The sequence below is a fragment of the Sus scrofa genome, chromosome 5 (assembly GCF_000003025.6).
Source record: "Sus scrofa isolate TJ Tabasco breed Duroc chromosome 5, Sscrofa11.1, whole genome shotgun sequence".
Classification (NCBI taxonomy): Eukaryota; Metazoa; Chordata; class Mammalia; order Artiodactyla; family Suidae; genus Sus; species Sus scrofa.
The window spans coordinates 65,635,173-65,651,376 of NC_010447.5; the positions used below are offsets into that span (position 1 = coordinate 65,635,173).

Genomic DNA, 16,204 nt, shown 5'->3' on the forward strand with positions numbered 1-16,204 from the left:
TGCAGCAGATGTCTGCCAGGTGGTGAGGGGCGTCACCTGTCCTAAGGCTGCTGCACAGGTGAAGAGAAGCGGGGGACCCACACCTGCACCTCCTCCCGGGCCTGCAGTGCCATGACGCAAAACCCCGCCCTCCAGCAACCCAGGGACCGAGGCTGCAGGATTCTGACCCAGACAGAGCCTGCAGTCGCTGGGAGCCGGTCCAGGACACAGCCTGTGCGAGGAAAGAGGTTTGCCCAAGGAGAGGAAGAGTGAAAAGAAACAGAAGCCATTGCTTCCAGTCGGGGGAAGAGTTTGAGCCCAGAGCTGACTGCTGGGTGGAAGACGGGGACGAGGTGTGCGCAGGTACCTGCTTCGGATTTCCTCTCCCTCTTCTACCTTGTAAAGCACCAGTGCGTTCGTTCCCGATGTCTGGAGGGGAGGCTCACCCCTGCAGGGGCTACAGGAGGGATTTAGGTGGGCCTGAAGGCTACCCTGGAGGTAGGGTGGGAGGGGAGAGAAGCTTTGGCGGTGAAGGGAGAATTGGGATGGGGGCGACAGCTGGGAGGAAGGGGAGGGAGCCAGGGCAGCCGCTGCTGCTGGAGGCATCTCTGCCAGCTCCTGCTGGACACTAATGCAGAGGGTCAGCGGTGAAGGGCTGGTCTGGGGCCAAGGGTCAGGCAGCTGTGTCCCTCCGGGTCATTATCTGTCACGTGGGGCAGAGCTTGGGGAAGAGATGTGCTGGCATATTTCACAAGGAGGCCCCCTGGGGAGGAAGAGCAGCCTCGGTAGAAGGGATGTGGATGCTGGAGGCTAGGCTGTTTCCATCCTGGAGGGTCCTCGGGGGAGGGAGGCTGCCCTTCTCCATAGGGCCTGGCACGATGGGGCTGGACTGGGCCGAGAACCTCTGCTGTGACTGACAGAGAAGCTGCGCAACCTTAGGCAACTCACGCAATCTTTCTGGGCCAAGAAAAATCAGAAAAATGCCCACTCTGCTAACTTGGATAGTTGTGATGTTCAGCTGTGAAAGAGCTTTGTGACATGTGAAGGGGACTTAAATGGAAAGGCATCAAATCGTCACCACAGCCTCTTAGACTAGGGGTCCCCAGCTGTGGCGGATGCTACAATCTCTTGAGAAGCTTTTAAAATATGCTGCACCCTCAACTCCACCTTCCATCAGTGATTCAAATTACGGGAGGGAGAGGGGAGGCATTAAGACAGCACAGGGTATAGGAAGTGGTACTTTTCAAAAACCTTCTCAGGTGACCCCAAAGCCCCAGGAAAGGTGGCGATCCACCACCTAAGCCCCCCTACTCCCTGTTTCCTGAAGATAGTCAGGTAGTGGACGTGTCTTAGAGAAGCAGATCCCAGGCTTCTCCCAGATCACCTGCATCAGACCTTCTAGAAGGCCAGGCAACCCCTGTATTGAACAGGGAACAGGGCAGCCTGGACGCATCATTCTGGGACCAGCCCATCAATTCCCTCCTCCCTGCAGAATGAATATCTCACCCACGGCTGTCACATGTTCTGGACAGCGCCGGGCAAAGCCGCTCAGGGAGGGTATGTGCCCCTCCTTGGGGAACAGGTGCACCCAGGTGCTTCTAGGTCAGGGTCTTGCTAGATGGTATGTCCTATCCCATTCCTGCTCCACCAGGTGACAGCCCGATTATAAAGTGACAAATGTCCCAGCCACAGAGGCTGAGAGCCTTAAGCTCAAGAGGACACTGTGATGCATTATCCATAACAAGCAGCACAGATTAGCAGCATTTGTCATTTGGCCAATAGATCGGCCAGGCTTTTCTGTGTCACATTCTCTCTGCTGGTTCTGTTCCATCATCTGAGATCATAGAAACACGCACACACACTCTCACACACACCAACCTCAGTAAACACACAAAGGCGGAGGGGCTGAAGAGGACTCAAGGATCCCGGTACCCATGCTACCTGGGAACCTGGCTGGTGTGGCACTGAATAATGCAGGACCCACCACTGCCCCTGGGAATGTTCTGTTTAGTTCTCTCATCTCATGGGGCAATATTAGCCCTGCATTTAAAAGTGACGATGCTGGAGCCGGACTGCCTGGGGATGCTATCCCACCCCCCATTTGCTGGCCATGGAACCCTGGACCAGCGGCTCCCATGGAGTAGGGATTCGCATAGCACCACCAGGAGAGCAGAGGAGTCAGGACATGCGGCCGCACATGCTATACTGGGGCAGGGTCTGCTGACATTCATTTCTGCTGTTAATTTCTGCTGTGTTCATTGTTCTTTTATGATAGGTGAGGAAGCTGAGGCCAAGAAAATAATTTACTCAATTTATTCATGCTCCTTGACTCTCTCTCGTAGGAGTACAACCTAAAGGGACAGTCATCAATGTAAACATGTACGTATGTGAAAAATGTTCACGGTAGCATCATTTAGAAGAAGAAAAAGTTAGAAAACAATCTGAATGTCTAATAATACAGGATACATTACCAAAGTGATGGTGCGCCTGCATGATGGGTAGGTAATAATTGCATGAGAAAATTAGAGACAGGAGTTCCCGTCGTGGCGCAGCAGAAACGAAACTGCTAGGAACCATGAGGTTTCAGGTTTGATCCCTGGCCTCGCTCAGTGGGTTAAGGATCCAGCATTCCCTCACGTGAGCTGTGGTGTAGGTCACAGACATGGCTTGGATCCCGTGTTGCTGTGGCTCTGGCGTAGGTCGGCGGCTACAGTTCTAATTGGACCCCTAGCCTGGGAACCTCCATATACCGCAGGTGAGGCCCTTAAAAAAAAAAAAAAAGGCAAAAAGCCAATCAGAAACATTATATAAAGTTTTTTAGATGAAATACAAGAGGATCTCAATAGAGGTGTAGATGCAGAGACTCAGCTGCTCTGGAAAAAAACTACAACAAAATACTGACACTGAAAGTCTGGTTGTGGGATGACGGGACTATCATTTTTTTCCTTATACTTTTCTGAATTGTACTCATTTTGCATAATGAGCAGACACTACCTTTAAAGTCAGTAAATAAAACATTTGTTTCAAGCCATTTACTCAAGGTCAAAGAGGGCACCAGGAGCCCACTCAGGCTTTCTCCATCCCTGTCCAGGCTTCTACTGGACAGGCTGCAGCAGTAGGAGGAGAGACGGAATGGGCTGAGGATGATGAATGAATGTCAAAAAGCATGGGATGGAGTTTCCACTGCGGCTCAGCAGTAATGAACCTGACTAGTATCCATGAGGATGGGGGTTTGATCCCTGGCCCCACTTAGTGGGTTAAGGATCCAGCACTGCCATGAGCTGTGGTGTGGGCTGCAGACATGGCTTGGGTCTTGCGTGGCTATGGCTGTGGTGTAGGCTGGCAGCTGCAGCTCTGATTCAACCCTTAGCCTGGGAACTTCCATATGCTGCAGGTGCTGCCCTAAAAAGGAAAAAGAAAAAGAAAAAAAGGGCATGGGATTGGTGTAGCCGTGCAGGATCGGGATTCGGCTCAGTGGAGACCCTGGTCTGGATATGCAGCCCCAGCTCCAAGGACTGAGCGGAACGAGCAGTGTTATATAGACTTTGCCATCCAGAGCCACCGCATGGCCATCCCATGTGCACAATCCAGAGCCTGCCCTTGGGGTCACTGCCCTTTCCCAGTGATGGAGAGAGCCAGCTTCTACTTTGAGGATCCCAAAGCATTGTACCAACTCTCTTCCCTTTGCCTTTCATCCAGGCTCCCTCTGCAAGTGGGGAGCTAAAGACACAGAGGCTCCTGCTCAGCATCCTTGCTGGTCTGCAACCCCTGCTTCTCCTTAATATAGAAGCGCCTTTCTGTGCCAATGCCTTTCCAGTTCTAAAGCCAAGCTGTTGACACAGCCCACACCCAGGAATGGTGATTCTGCTACTTTGAAACAAAAAAAGAACTGGAATCACTTAATAATGAAGATAGACCTCATCTAAGAAAAATAAGGAGGAAGGAAAGGAAGGAGGGAGAGCAGGAGAAAAGCAGAGGGAAGAGATTGAAAAACTGTGACATTTTCAAAACGTTGCCATAACTTACTCTGTATATATTTAACTATTAATTTCTGATCTTCATACAACAAGAGGCTGGAGGAGATGACCTCTGAAATTCAGTGATTCTATATAAAGTCGAAATTGTAGTTAACTCCCTCCCTCTTTGGAAAAGATCACTCTGGGGGCAAAGGCCAAGCAATAAAGTTGGCCAGGTTGGTCGAGGGACTCAGCTGTGCATTTAATGAATCAGCTTGAGCAGCCACAGAAGTTGAAGCAAAAGCTCAAAAACTGTCTAATCCAACCACCTCACTGCACAGCTGAAGAGAGACACCTGGATAAAGAATACCACCCCCAGCTAGGGTCTGCCCAGTGCCAGGCAGACGACCTACTCAGGGTCACGGCAAGGTAGCGACCAACCCAGAATTAAACGTCACCCTCGCCTTCCCCACAGCCCACTCGTCCTGACTCTGGGTGGATTTAAAGATGAAAGAAGCCTTCAGTGAGCAGAAACTCCTCCTGCCAGCCTAAGAAGTCTGGAAAAGGAGCAGATCAAAGGCATCAACAGTCAAGAGCAAATACATCCTCTCTCCTTCTGTCTCTGAGCACAGAGAAAGCAGGGAAGAAAGAACGTAGCCCCGGACCAGCTGGTTGAGGAGCAGACAAGAGCATCAGGCCTCTCCTGGCTTGGGCAAAAATGAGTCAGAGGTAAGGGCCCTTGGGAACACCAAGAATGTCTCCAGTTCCCGTTGTGGCTCAGCAGGTTAAGAAGCCAGCATAATGTACACGAGGATGCAGGTTCAGTCCCTGACCTCGCTCCGAGGGTTAAGGATCGGGCATTGCTGTGAGCTGGGGTGTAGGTCGCAGACACGGCTTGGATCCTGACTTGCTATGGCTGTGGTGTAGGTCAGCAGGTGCAGCTCCGATTTGACCCTTAGCCCCAGAACGTCCATATGCCACTGCAGGGGTGGTTGCAAAAATAAGAAGAAGAAAAAAGAAAGGGTTTCCTGGGGGACTTAATCCCAGCTCCGGAGAAACCAGCACCAACCAGGAGGAGCTGGCACCTGAAGTACCCCCAGAGACAGCCAGAGTGCCACCCTGAAAACGGTATTTAGGAAAACAGGGAAGGAGCCTGAAAACCCTGGTTACTTAGAGCTCACTGCTTGTGCTTCTTTCTGTCTTGCTCAGATGGCAAATAAGATTTTATAAACATGATGATTAGTCAAGGCTCCTTTTTTTTTTCTTTTCTTTTCTTTTTTTTTTTTTTAGGGCCGCACCTGTGGCATATGGAAATTCCCAGACCAGGGGTCAAATTGGAGCCATAGCTACCAGCCTCCGCCACAGCCACAGCAACTCGGGATCCAAGCTTCGTCTGCGACCTACACCACAGCTCGCAGCAACACCGGATCCTTAACCTGCTGAGCGAGGCCAGGGTTCAAACCTGCATCTTCATGTATGCCAGTCAGATTCATTTCCAGCTGAGCCACGAAAGGAATTCCAGTCAAGATTATTCTGGAACGTTCTCAGTCAAAGGCCCGGTTTAGTGGGGAAAGTACCTGTGAAGAGAAAGGCATGTCCTGGAAGAGCTGGGACCTGAACTCATGGCCTCATACTGCAGGCAAAGGCCTTTCCCTCTTCCTGAAAAAACTCAGGATCTTCCCAGAGTACTTCTCACATGCTGGAAGCAAGCAGAGGCAGAAACATTTTCTGAGTCTTCTCTATGCAGGCATCAAGCCCTCGGTACAAACTTTGTCTCCTTCCCTTCCTAGCTGTGGGGCTGTAGGCAAGTTGCTTCTCCTTGCTGAGCCTCGGTTTCCTCATCTGTAAAATGGGGATACGTATGGCCACCTCAGAGGGTCAATTGTGCAGTGATGTCATTTGGGGAAAAAAAAAAAAAAAAAAGCCATGCCGGTCCCAGTCTTTGATTTGGTTACCAACAAGCATGGAAATTGGACGGTCAGCAAAGTATATCTGAGGTGTGGACATTTTCAGGCAAAGCAGAACAGAAACTCCATCTCAAACAAATAAGAGCTGTCACAGTTATTTTTTTCTCCAAGACTTCTACTTAAGAAGATTTTAAGGGCCCGCAGGGGAGAGAATGTCTGTCACATCATTCAGAGCCTTATCAAGTCACTAATTCTACAAGCCTCTGCCCAAACTCAAGAGGAGTGTGGAAAGCTTAGCTACACAACAGTCTATCCAAGAAAAACTCGAAGGGCGGAGGTTTCAAGGACTCAAATCCCTCAAAAGACGTTTCAAGGCGTTTCCATTGTGGCTTAGCAGTTAATGAACCTGACTAGCATCCATGAGGACGAGGGTTTGACCCCTGGCCTCGCTCAGTGGGTTGAGGATCCAGTGTTGCCGTGAGCTGTGATGTAGGTTGCAGATGAGGCTCAGATCCCTCGTTGCTGTGGCTGTGGCTGTGGCTGTGGTGTAGGCCGGTGGCTACAGCTCCAACTGGACCCCTAGCCTGGAAACCTCCATATGCCTCAGGCGTGGCCCTAACAAAAAAGACCAAAAAAAAAGAAGTTTGAGAAACCCTCTTTGGGTTTCTCAAAATGTATTCCCTGGATTCCATTTTTTGTGGGACATGAATAGAAGTTGCCCCGCCAAAAAAAAAGAGGTAGAGCATCTGTGGCAAAAAATAATGATAATTTGAATAATACTGGTTTAAGACGTGAAATAGGTTTATCTGCTGCAGGACTTCTCAGAGCCTTTAATGCAACGTGCATATGAATTGTGTATCTCCAAGAGGAAGCCTTTCTAAAACAAACATGGTGCCCAGTGGTTCTTCTCCTGGGGGAGTGTCTTGGAGGACCCGTGCTCTGCAGATCACACTGAAAAACCGGCAGAAGGAGCTATTCTAGGTAATACGGTTGGTTAAGCACCTATTTCAGTAGAAGGCAAAATAGGAGGAAGGAAGTTTAAAGTATCCTGGGAGATATATAACTGGGTAGGAGAAAAACATCCTGACAACAAAAACGGTGAGGCTCAAACACATGTCCTTGAAGGGGTCTAGGTTAGGGAGTCTCTCTGAGGTCTCAAAGAATAGACCTGGGACAATTAGGCCCTGCAGGGTGGAGAACCCTGACTCCTGGACATCTCTCCAGGCTCAGTCCAGGCCACCCCATCTTACTCTCTACGGAGTCATCATTACGTGGGTTCAGCTGCTCTCCTCACAAATGAAACACATTCTTGCAATGTTGTGTAAAGAAATACATTCTCTGTAAATTGAGTCATATTTTCCACGGGCTTGTGCTGGAATCACAAGGAAGGATGTCAACCCCTACACACATCACCAAAGGCACGTTTATGAGTTGCCGGCTACTCAAGGCAGCCTCCCGCTGGGTCCCCTGCGGGCTCTTGAGGACTGGCTCCCCGATCCCAGGGCAGCCCGGGAGCCAGGCAGTAACGAGCTGCATCAGGGCTTTCCACGTTCACTCACTTCCGAGTGAGCTGGACGGTTCTCACTGCTCCCGGGGATTCTGAAAGGATAAGTTGCCTCACTCCTTATGTTTTGTGATTCTTTTTCTTTTTAGGGCCCCACTCACAGCCTATGGAAGTTCCCAGGCGAGGGGTCGAATCAGAGCTGCAGCTGCAGGCCTCCACCACAGCCACAGCAACATGAGATCCAAGCCGCATCTGGACTTATGTTGCAACTCGCAGCAATGCCGGATCCTGATCTTTAACCCACTGAGCGGGGCCAGGAAAAGAACGCGCATCCTCAAAGACACTATTTCAGGTCCTTACCCCCGAGCCAAAACGGGAACTCCAACTGCTTATGTTTTTTTTAAAGGAATTTATCAGGATCCTTGGATCATCTCTTCCACTGGTGTTTTTAGCCCAGAAGTAGTTTTCAAATGGGCATTAAGCCCCCTGATATGAGTCACCTCTCTTACAGCCAAGCATCTGATGACTGAATCACTGAATTGTGGTCAGTCTTGGGCCAGGAAATCTAAATTTACAAAGTGAGAGAAACTATGACATATATTTTTGTGTTTGGGTTTTTTTTTTTTTTTTGGCCTCACCCTGAGCATGCAGAAGTTCCCAGGCCAGGGATCTAATCCTTGCCAAAGCTGTAACCAGAGCCACAGCAGTGATAGCACCAGATCCTAAACCCCCTGAGCCGTCAGGGAACTCCTTTTTTTTCCAACAAATATTTTTATTATTATTGCTTATGTACATATCTCCCAAAAGACTGACTGATGAGCGCTTTGAGTGGTTTCCACTGTTCCTAAAGGCTGGACGGTTTTCAGAGACCCACTGATGCCTCAGTACCCCCACTGAAGCAGGCAAAGAAAGAGACCGTGAAAACGGCAACGCTCTCTCACTGGATACTTACAACATGCCAGGTGGGGGAATGCACCCCGTTAGCATCATCTCATTAAGTTCCACCTCTGCGAGGGAGGCTACATTCACGCCCCCGGTCACAGAGAAGAAGACCAAGGCTCAGAGAGGCCCCCAGCGTACCGAGGGCCCTACAGTTGCACAGCCGGAGGGGGGCAGCCCTGGGCGCTGACTGCAGCTTGGCTGACGGCACCCCTTCCACCTGGGTGAACCGAGACAAGGGGCTCTGAACCGTGTCCTCCTTGATCCCATCCTGCCTCACCTGACACGTGACAGGTGTAGAAAAGGCAATGCCACACACGTTCAGATGCATCCCCTAAAGAGTCAAAATGCAGTGAGAAAGGGAGAAAATGGTAAAAGAGTCGCTCAGAATTCCCACTTTTAGGTCCTTTTTTATTTTTGCCTTTTCTAGGGCTGCTCCTGAGGCACATGGATGTTCCCAGGCTAGGGGTCTAATCGGAGGTGTAGCCACCGGCCTACACCACAGCCACAGCAAGTCGGGATCCGAACCGCGTCTGCAACCCACACCACAGCTCCTTAACCCACGGAGCAAGGCCAGGGATTGAACCTGCAACCTCGTGGTCCCTAGTCGGATTTGTTAACCACTGAGCCACGACGGGAACTCCAGAGTTCCCACTTTTAAACCTACATTTTGAAAAATATCCTCTACTTGCACAATGAAGAAAAAGGCTCGTTCTCAAATCTGGTCAGCAATCCCCCTGGTTTTCTCCTTTTTATTTCCTTTCTCAGCTTGTCCCTGGGGCATATGGAAGTTCCCAGGCCAGGGATCACATCTGAGCCACAGCTGCAGCAACCCTGGATCCTTAACCCATTGCACTGGGCTAGGGGATCAAACCCTCACCCCCAGAGAACCCCAGATCCTTAAGCCACTGTGCCACATTGGGAACTGCAGCAAACCCCCTCTCTAATACCAGCTCATTCCTTTCCTTCCATTGGAGGAAGGAATTTTGACTGTAGGAAGTAAACCACCAACTAGTTGAACTTCATTTCTTTACAGACTAGATATGCTCATGAAAGTTTAGCTATATTGTGATTTTTAAATGTGAAAAGGCCCCCTTCTACTGAAAAGCACCTCGGATAGGAAATGAGTCCATTATTTTTACACACACACACATACACACACACACACACACACATCATTTTTTAGGGCCACACCCAAGGCACAAGGAGGTTCCCAGGCTAGGGGTGGAATTGGATCTGTAGCTGCCGGCCTACACCATGGCCACAGCAACGCCAGATCCTTTAGCCCACTGAGTGAGGCCAAGGATGGAACCCGCATCCTCATGGATACTAGTCGGATTCATTACCACTGAGCCACCACAGGAACCCCAACTAGCACCTTTTTAGAGGTGTGTCTATTAGAAAAAGTGAGGCAGATAAGCATTAAGGTGATGCATTTCCTTTAAGCCCGACCTGAATTCATTTCTTCCACACTCCTGGAAGCAGCAAGTATTTGTGGGGGAGGGGAAGGAAAAGGGTTATAGCATCCTTTTAAATTTGAGTTTTCAGAAGAGAATGCTGTCCCCAGTGTGGGATGACCAGCCTGAACTCTCGCCCATTTCTTGGAATCCTAAGGATTTTGAGCTGACGTTCGCTCAGATGGCTTTTGAGACTCCCTGCTTGAATTCTAGCCCTGAAACACTGTAATGAAATCACACATCAAGCAATGAAAAGAGGAGAGACGTTCTTATTTCTCTCCCAAGGCGATGATGTTGGACATGCTTCTAACTGTACAGTCATGTAACTTTCCGCCAATAAAACTTCCAGACTCGAGGGTCCCCTGAGAGCTGACATTTTGGGGAGGAATCTAGGAAGAGGGGCAAGCAGGGATGTGACATGGACCTTGGCGTTGTGATGTCGCAGACAGCCCAGAGATGCTGAGCCCATGCTGGGGGCCAAGCATGGCCCTGGAAAGCCTCGAGGTCCCACTTAGGAACGCCCGATCTCATCTCTCCCCATCCCAGGCAGCAGGTACAGGTGACATCAATTTACCTGACATCACCGAAGCAGGAAGGCACCCTCAAGTTGGAAATATCCAAACACCACAACCAGCCTTGTGGTCATCGGCATTGTGTTAGACCGAAACCCTTCACTGCTCACACACCTTCCCTCGTAACTGAACACACACCGCGGGTCCTTGATTTTGCCAAGAGGCCCCTGATCGCCTGCAGCCACACAACTGCCTCTTGTCTGGAGTGGAGACTGTCTCCTCCCCAGGCAGCCAGCGCCAATTACCTCGCTGACAGCACCCTCCTCCCACCCCATCTAACAGTCCCCTGGGACTCAACGCCATCACAGCCACAGAGCAGCCACACAGAGTCCATGAGCCACCAGCTGAAGGAGGCTGGATGTAGCTGTCCCTACATGGGGCGGAAATGCACACACAGGGAGCTGACTTCCTCCTACAAGCAACCCAACGCTGTGGGCACAGTGAAAATGGGAGGAGGCTCCAGCTTCTGCAGGCACAGCAAGAGCACCCACCCTTCCGAAGGGGCAGCCTTACTCAGCACCTCTGACTGATGATAGAAAACTGAAATGCAAGAACCATGAGACCAAACGCAGAAGCCACAGTTTTCCAAAAGAAAACCAAAATCCAGGTCTGCATGTGAAATCTTTCAGCATTTCTTGAATTTTTTTCTTTTTTTTTTTCATTCATTCCCAGCTTTATTGAAATGCAATTGTCTTGTCCAATATTTCTTTGCCTTTTTCTTTTTTTAGGGCCGCACTCATGGTATATGGAAGTCCCCAGGCTAGGGGCTGAACTGGAGCTGTAGCTGCCAGCCTACACCACAGCCACAGCAATGCTGGATCTGAGCTAATAGTTCTTAATGTCACATCGTAGTTGGCCCACATGTCACCGATTCTGGACATCTCATCAGGGGTGACCTGCGAAGTCGCAGGGTATATGCTCTGTGGTTGCTATTTGGAATTTTGCACATGTGTAAAACCATGTACCGGGGGGTGCAGATGCAGAAAAAAATAAAAATTAAAACCGAATAGAATTGAATAAAATAAAGTAAAATAGAATAAAATAAAATGGAGTAGAACAGAATAGAATATAGAATAGAATGAAATAAATTAAAATAAAATAAAATGGAGTAGAATAGAATAGAATAAAATAAAGTAGAAGAGAATAGAATGGAATAGAATGGAATGGAACAGGACAGAACAGAGCCAACATATTTCCAGATGAGCAGAGCAGAACTACCAGGAAGGCTGGGGGTGAGTGAGAACCTGGGCTCCCCACGTGCACACACGCGAGCTGCTCCTGGCCAGCGTGACCCATCCCCTGAAGGACAGAAGGCAGTCCTGTGTGGGCCACAAGCTCTCCCCGCAGCACGCCAGACTCTTCCCTCTTCCCAGCGCTGTCAAAGTGCCTTAATGCGGCTGGCGAGCCCTGGCCTGATTTAGGGTTCAGCTCCGACGGCCTATGGAAACTTCATCCTCCCTGACCCCCGCCCCCTGTGATTTATAAGCTCTCTGGAAGCCAACAGGAACGTCTCTTTTCTCTCCCAGGACAACCCATTACGGAGAAGAGTCTAGAAGTGGATTTCTGTTCCCCAGGGCACCAGAAGTCCACAGTGCTAGGTAAGGGGCCAAGCTTCCGGTTTTCTTTCTTCCTCTATAACATACAGATGTCTCCAAAAAACCCTCCTGCTTTCCTGGTTTCTAATCTAGGCCAGTTTCCTGCAGCCGGATCACTAAATTTCACAGAAAACGTGAAGCCCCAGAAGGTTCGAGCATCTCTGAGTCAGGGAGATTAGATGCCCAGGGCTTGGCTGCATGGGCCAGAGCTGGCCACTAGCCTCTCTTTGTCCAGCACAAACGTACCTCCTGTCCACACGAGAGTAACGCTTACAGGCCCTTCCCTCAAAATCCCAGAGTTGGCTGCCTGATGAGGGATTTCTGAGCTTGGCCTGCTGCCTCTGGCCCCTGGAAAGTCAGGGGAAAGGGTGAAACGAAAAAGCACTAATTCCATTTCCTCCTGGACAGTTCTGCTAAGAAGTTTGGTTGGGTAGGAAATAAATTATGTTTTGTTTTGGCTGCACCCCCAGCACATGGAAGGTCCCAGGACAGGGATCGAACCCTTGCCACAGCACGGACCTGAGTCACTGCAGTGATAACACGGGATCCTTAACCCACCATGCCACAAGAGAACTCCTAAAGTTGTTTGTTTGGGGTTTTGTTTTGTTTTTCCCTTTTTCTTTCTTTTCTTTTTCCTTTCTTTTTTAGGGCTGCACCCATAGCCTATGGAGGTTCCCAGGCTAGGGGTCAAATCCCAGGCTGCAGCTGCCGGCCTACACCACAGCCTCAGCAACACAGGCTCTGAGCCTTGTGTGTGACCTATAACACGGCTCACAGCAACGCCGGATCCTTACCCACTGAGTGAGGCCTGGGATCGAACCCACAGTCTCTCAGATATCATTTGGATCCGTTACCACTCAACCACAACTGGAACTCCTTGGTTTGATTTACTTATTTATTTATTTTTTTGGCTGTACCCACAGCACATGGAAGTTCCCGGGCCAGGGATTGAACTTGTGCTTCAGGTGCAACTTGCACCACAGCTGCAGCAACCCCAGATCCTAAACTCCCCACTGCGCCACAAGGGAACTTCCTAAAGCTGGAGTTTTAAAAGATGTTTTGCATAATCTTTAGGCTTCCATTTTCCATGGGAAAATATACTTGCGTTGGAGTCAGAACATGTGAGTCCTGGGCTCAGCTCTGCCTCAACTGCCTGTGTGACCCAGTTAGTCCTGCTTCTCGTCCACATCGGTCCCCTCCTTCACACAAGGGGACACTCACGACCCCTTCCAGCTCTCTCATCTGTCCATCCGTGACCCTGGAGACAGCCCTACCCAATCCTGGGTCTCACAGGAAGGGCTAAGTGACACTCCTCCTTGTTTTCTGGTTGGAAGCAGTGAAAAAAAGACTACAGGTCTATCCATCGTGTTCTTAAAGACACACTCAGATTACCTCCTAGATAGCAAATCACATCTTCAGGGCAATTTATTTTTAAAGATTCTCCTGTGAATCCTTCCGGCCAAGGGCCTTCGAGTTCAGAAGCTTGCTATCCTGAGTCTCTTTTTAGGTCATTTTCATTTAAACATTGGTTTCAAAGAACAAAACTGCAGTCAGCTGGAGACACCCTACCCCACCCCGATGCCACTGCCGCCGCATCTTTGAAGGTACAGGTGGTGCTTTTCCAGCTGCACCCCCAGTGGCGGATCTCTGTCACTGAGGCCCCCCCTCGGCTGCCTGGCAAAGGGGAAAGCTGGGCTGTGCTACTAAACCTTTGAACTTGCAGGCTCAGAACAACTGGGTGGGGTAAGCAGAATTCACCCCCTTATCTTGCAGACAACAAAACTGAAGGCTGGAGGGGTTTAGGTGAGGTGCAGCTTACAAACTGGGTTCAGACCCAAGCTCTCTGACTCCAAAAGCAAGGAAGCCGGGAAGCCTGAAATTTGGAATGGGGAGGGTGGTGCCGTCGCCCCACCCTAGGCTGGGTCCCCCAGAGGATGCTGTGGTGGTGGCGGTGGGAAGAAGCTGAGGGTACCTATAGTGTTCTGACCTGAGTGGGGGTCCCTGGTGCGGCCCCTGCTCCTCCAACCCACAGGAGTCAGGGAGCCGCTTCTTCTGACTCGAGTCTCCCGTATCCTCTGCCTGAAAGGAGAAAGGGAAGCTGGCCACACCCGAGGATGCCACAGGTACCCCACCTGCACAGGGACCTGAAGGTGGCCAGGGAGCAATGAGGGATGCTGAGAGCGAGGACCAGGGATGTGGGATCTTGAAAGTTGCTAGAACAGTGTAGGAAAACCCTGATCTGAGTCCAGCTTATGGGTTCTGTTAGCTGTGAGACCCTGCATCTATCCCAAGGATGAAGGTGCGAGGAAGTATGTGAGGAAAGCTCTAGCACCTAAGGATGCTAAGATGTGACAGAGTGAAGAAAGGCCTTCTTGAAAGATGGTGCAGTCATGAGCTTTCAGAGCCCGGAAGAAAAAGAGCACAGGCTGCCTACTGGTTTTCTATCAAAAAGACAATGTGGCAGGAAAATAAAAGCCCTGCACACATTCAGGGGCCACGGATTCATTCTCTCGGACTGTGGGTGCCAAGCAGACCCTGTCTGCCCTCTGCTCATCACATCTCCCCTGAGGGTGAAGGGCCACGCGATGCCCGTGAACCTGCCCCCTGAGCTCCAACTGTCCCCTCTGCCAAAGAGGAAAACAATGCCTTGCCTACCTACGGCTCTTGTTGTCCAAGGACAGCAACACTGAGCATAATACCAACCTTGTATCCGCCTTAGATGTGGCTACAGAGCACACTGTCACCACAGCGTTAAATGGCGTTGCATGCTGCATAGACGCTGTACCTATATCCACGCATCTAATTCTGCAGGCAGCCCTGTGAGATGGCCCCTCTTAGTATGTCTCATTTGACAGAGAAGGAAACTGAGGCCTGGAAGGTTCGAGAACTTGCCCAGGGTCCTCCTGCAGCTCAGTGGCAGAGGTGGGATCAGAACCCAGACAGTCTGGCTCCAGAGTCCAGACGCCTAATCTCTGTTACAGGACACGATGTCTGAAAGCACTGAGGGCGTTTCAGATGCTTTTTGAAATGAATGGTGCCCTTCTTATTCACGTTAGGACCACTTTCCGGGAGGGGAGGATGGATGTCCCAGTGGGAGCGGTGCCCCAACCTCAGATCCACGACCCTGACGCCCGGGTGCTGGCCTCCTGGAGGAGAGGGAAGGCGTGGTCCCCACCCCTCCCGCCGCCAGACTGTCTTCCTCTGTTCTTTTCCAAAGCAAAGTGGCTCTGCTGCCAAGAGCTGGGTTTGTCTGTCTCCTGGAGACAGCGGTTGTCAAGTCCTGGGAGCGAGCAAGCGTGTCAAAAATAGCATCGCAGCAGACAGTGCGGCTGCAGGCTCCTCGGGGATGTGGGTTTTGCTCTCGCCAAGGAGCCGGGGTCTGTCTGCGCTCCCTGCACCTGTGACAGAGGCCACTTCAGGCTTCGCGATGTTTTCTAGGGCCAGGCGAAGAGAGTCTACTGCAGGCATGACAGGCGAAAAGAAAAGCCTCCTTATGGGAACAATGATGAACTCAGAGTTGGGCTCAAAAAAAATCCTAAGCTGCCCCCAGGGAGGCCCTGAGTAGGTTAGATGACAGCCAAGGTGAGACCAGTAGTGATGACACTTGCTGTGGTGTACCCTCTTTTTTCCCTCTTGTTCTGGGACCGAGCAGTCACTGCCCTGTTCAGAAAACCTTTCCAAAGTGGTCACTGACAGGCTTCTGCTCCCTCCTTAGGGCACCAAGGAGGGTGAGGACCAAGAAGGGACCAAGAGGTGGTGTAAACTCCTTTCTCCAGGAGTTCAGAGCCAAAGAAGGGGAAAGAAATGACCATCTCCGACCCCACAGGGACCTCGAGCCCAGAACAGGCACATGGTTCATCGGGAGACACAGTAACAGGAGAGGAAGAGCCCATCTGTCCTTGTTCCCAGCAGCCTGCATCTGGGAGGCGCCCTGCCCCTCAAAGCCCCGGTCGCCAGCCTCCCCCCTTGCACCAAGAGAGCCATGCAACCTGGCATCCAGTAGTATGGAGAAAGGAAATCCTTCGATTTCAAGAATGGATTTCTTTTCTTTGCCTAAGTGACCCTGACAAGCTCGAATGAGACCAAACTTGGCTTCCCCAGGCGATAACGCAGTCAAAACCAATCAGAGGCGGCACGGTGGTTCCAGCCAGACTGTCCCAGGAGGACAGCATGCTCTGGAAATCTATCTTGGCATTTACGTAGAGATGCTGGTGCGGGGGGGGGGGGGAGACGGGAGGGGCGGGGGGGTGGGGAGGAACACAAAATCTGGCCCGAAGCAAAGGCCTAGTCAGGGA

The 16,204-nt window shown here is 50.8% G+C and overlaps 1 protein-coding gene and 1 long non-coding RNA gene across 4 annotated transcripts in view; one reads left to right on the forward strand and one right to left on the reverse strand.

Annotated features, from left to right (window-relative positions):
- The window catches only part of KCNA6 (potassium voltage-gated channel subfamily A member 6), a 33,977-nt gene that overhangs the window by 9,592 nt on the left and 8,181 nt on the right, over nucleotides 1-16,204 (reverse strand). The gene's annotated exons all lie outside the window — the stretch shown is intronic.
- LOC110260754 lies at nucleotides 204-16,117 on the forward strand. The gene is made up of 3 exons (XR_002344130.1): nucleotides 204-342; nucleotides 11,841-11,912; nucleotides 15,625-16,117. It is a non-coding gene; the product is annotated as an uncharacterized LOC110260754 (long non-coding RNA).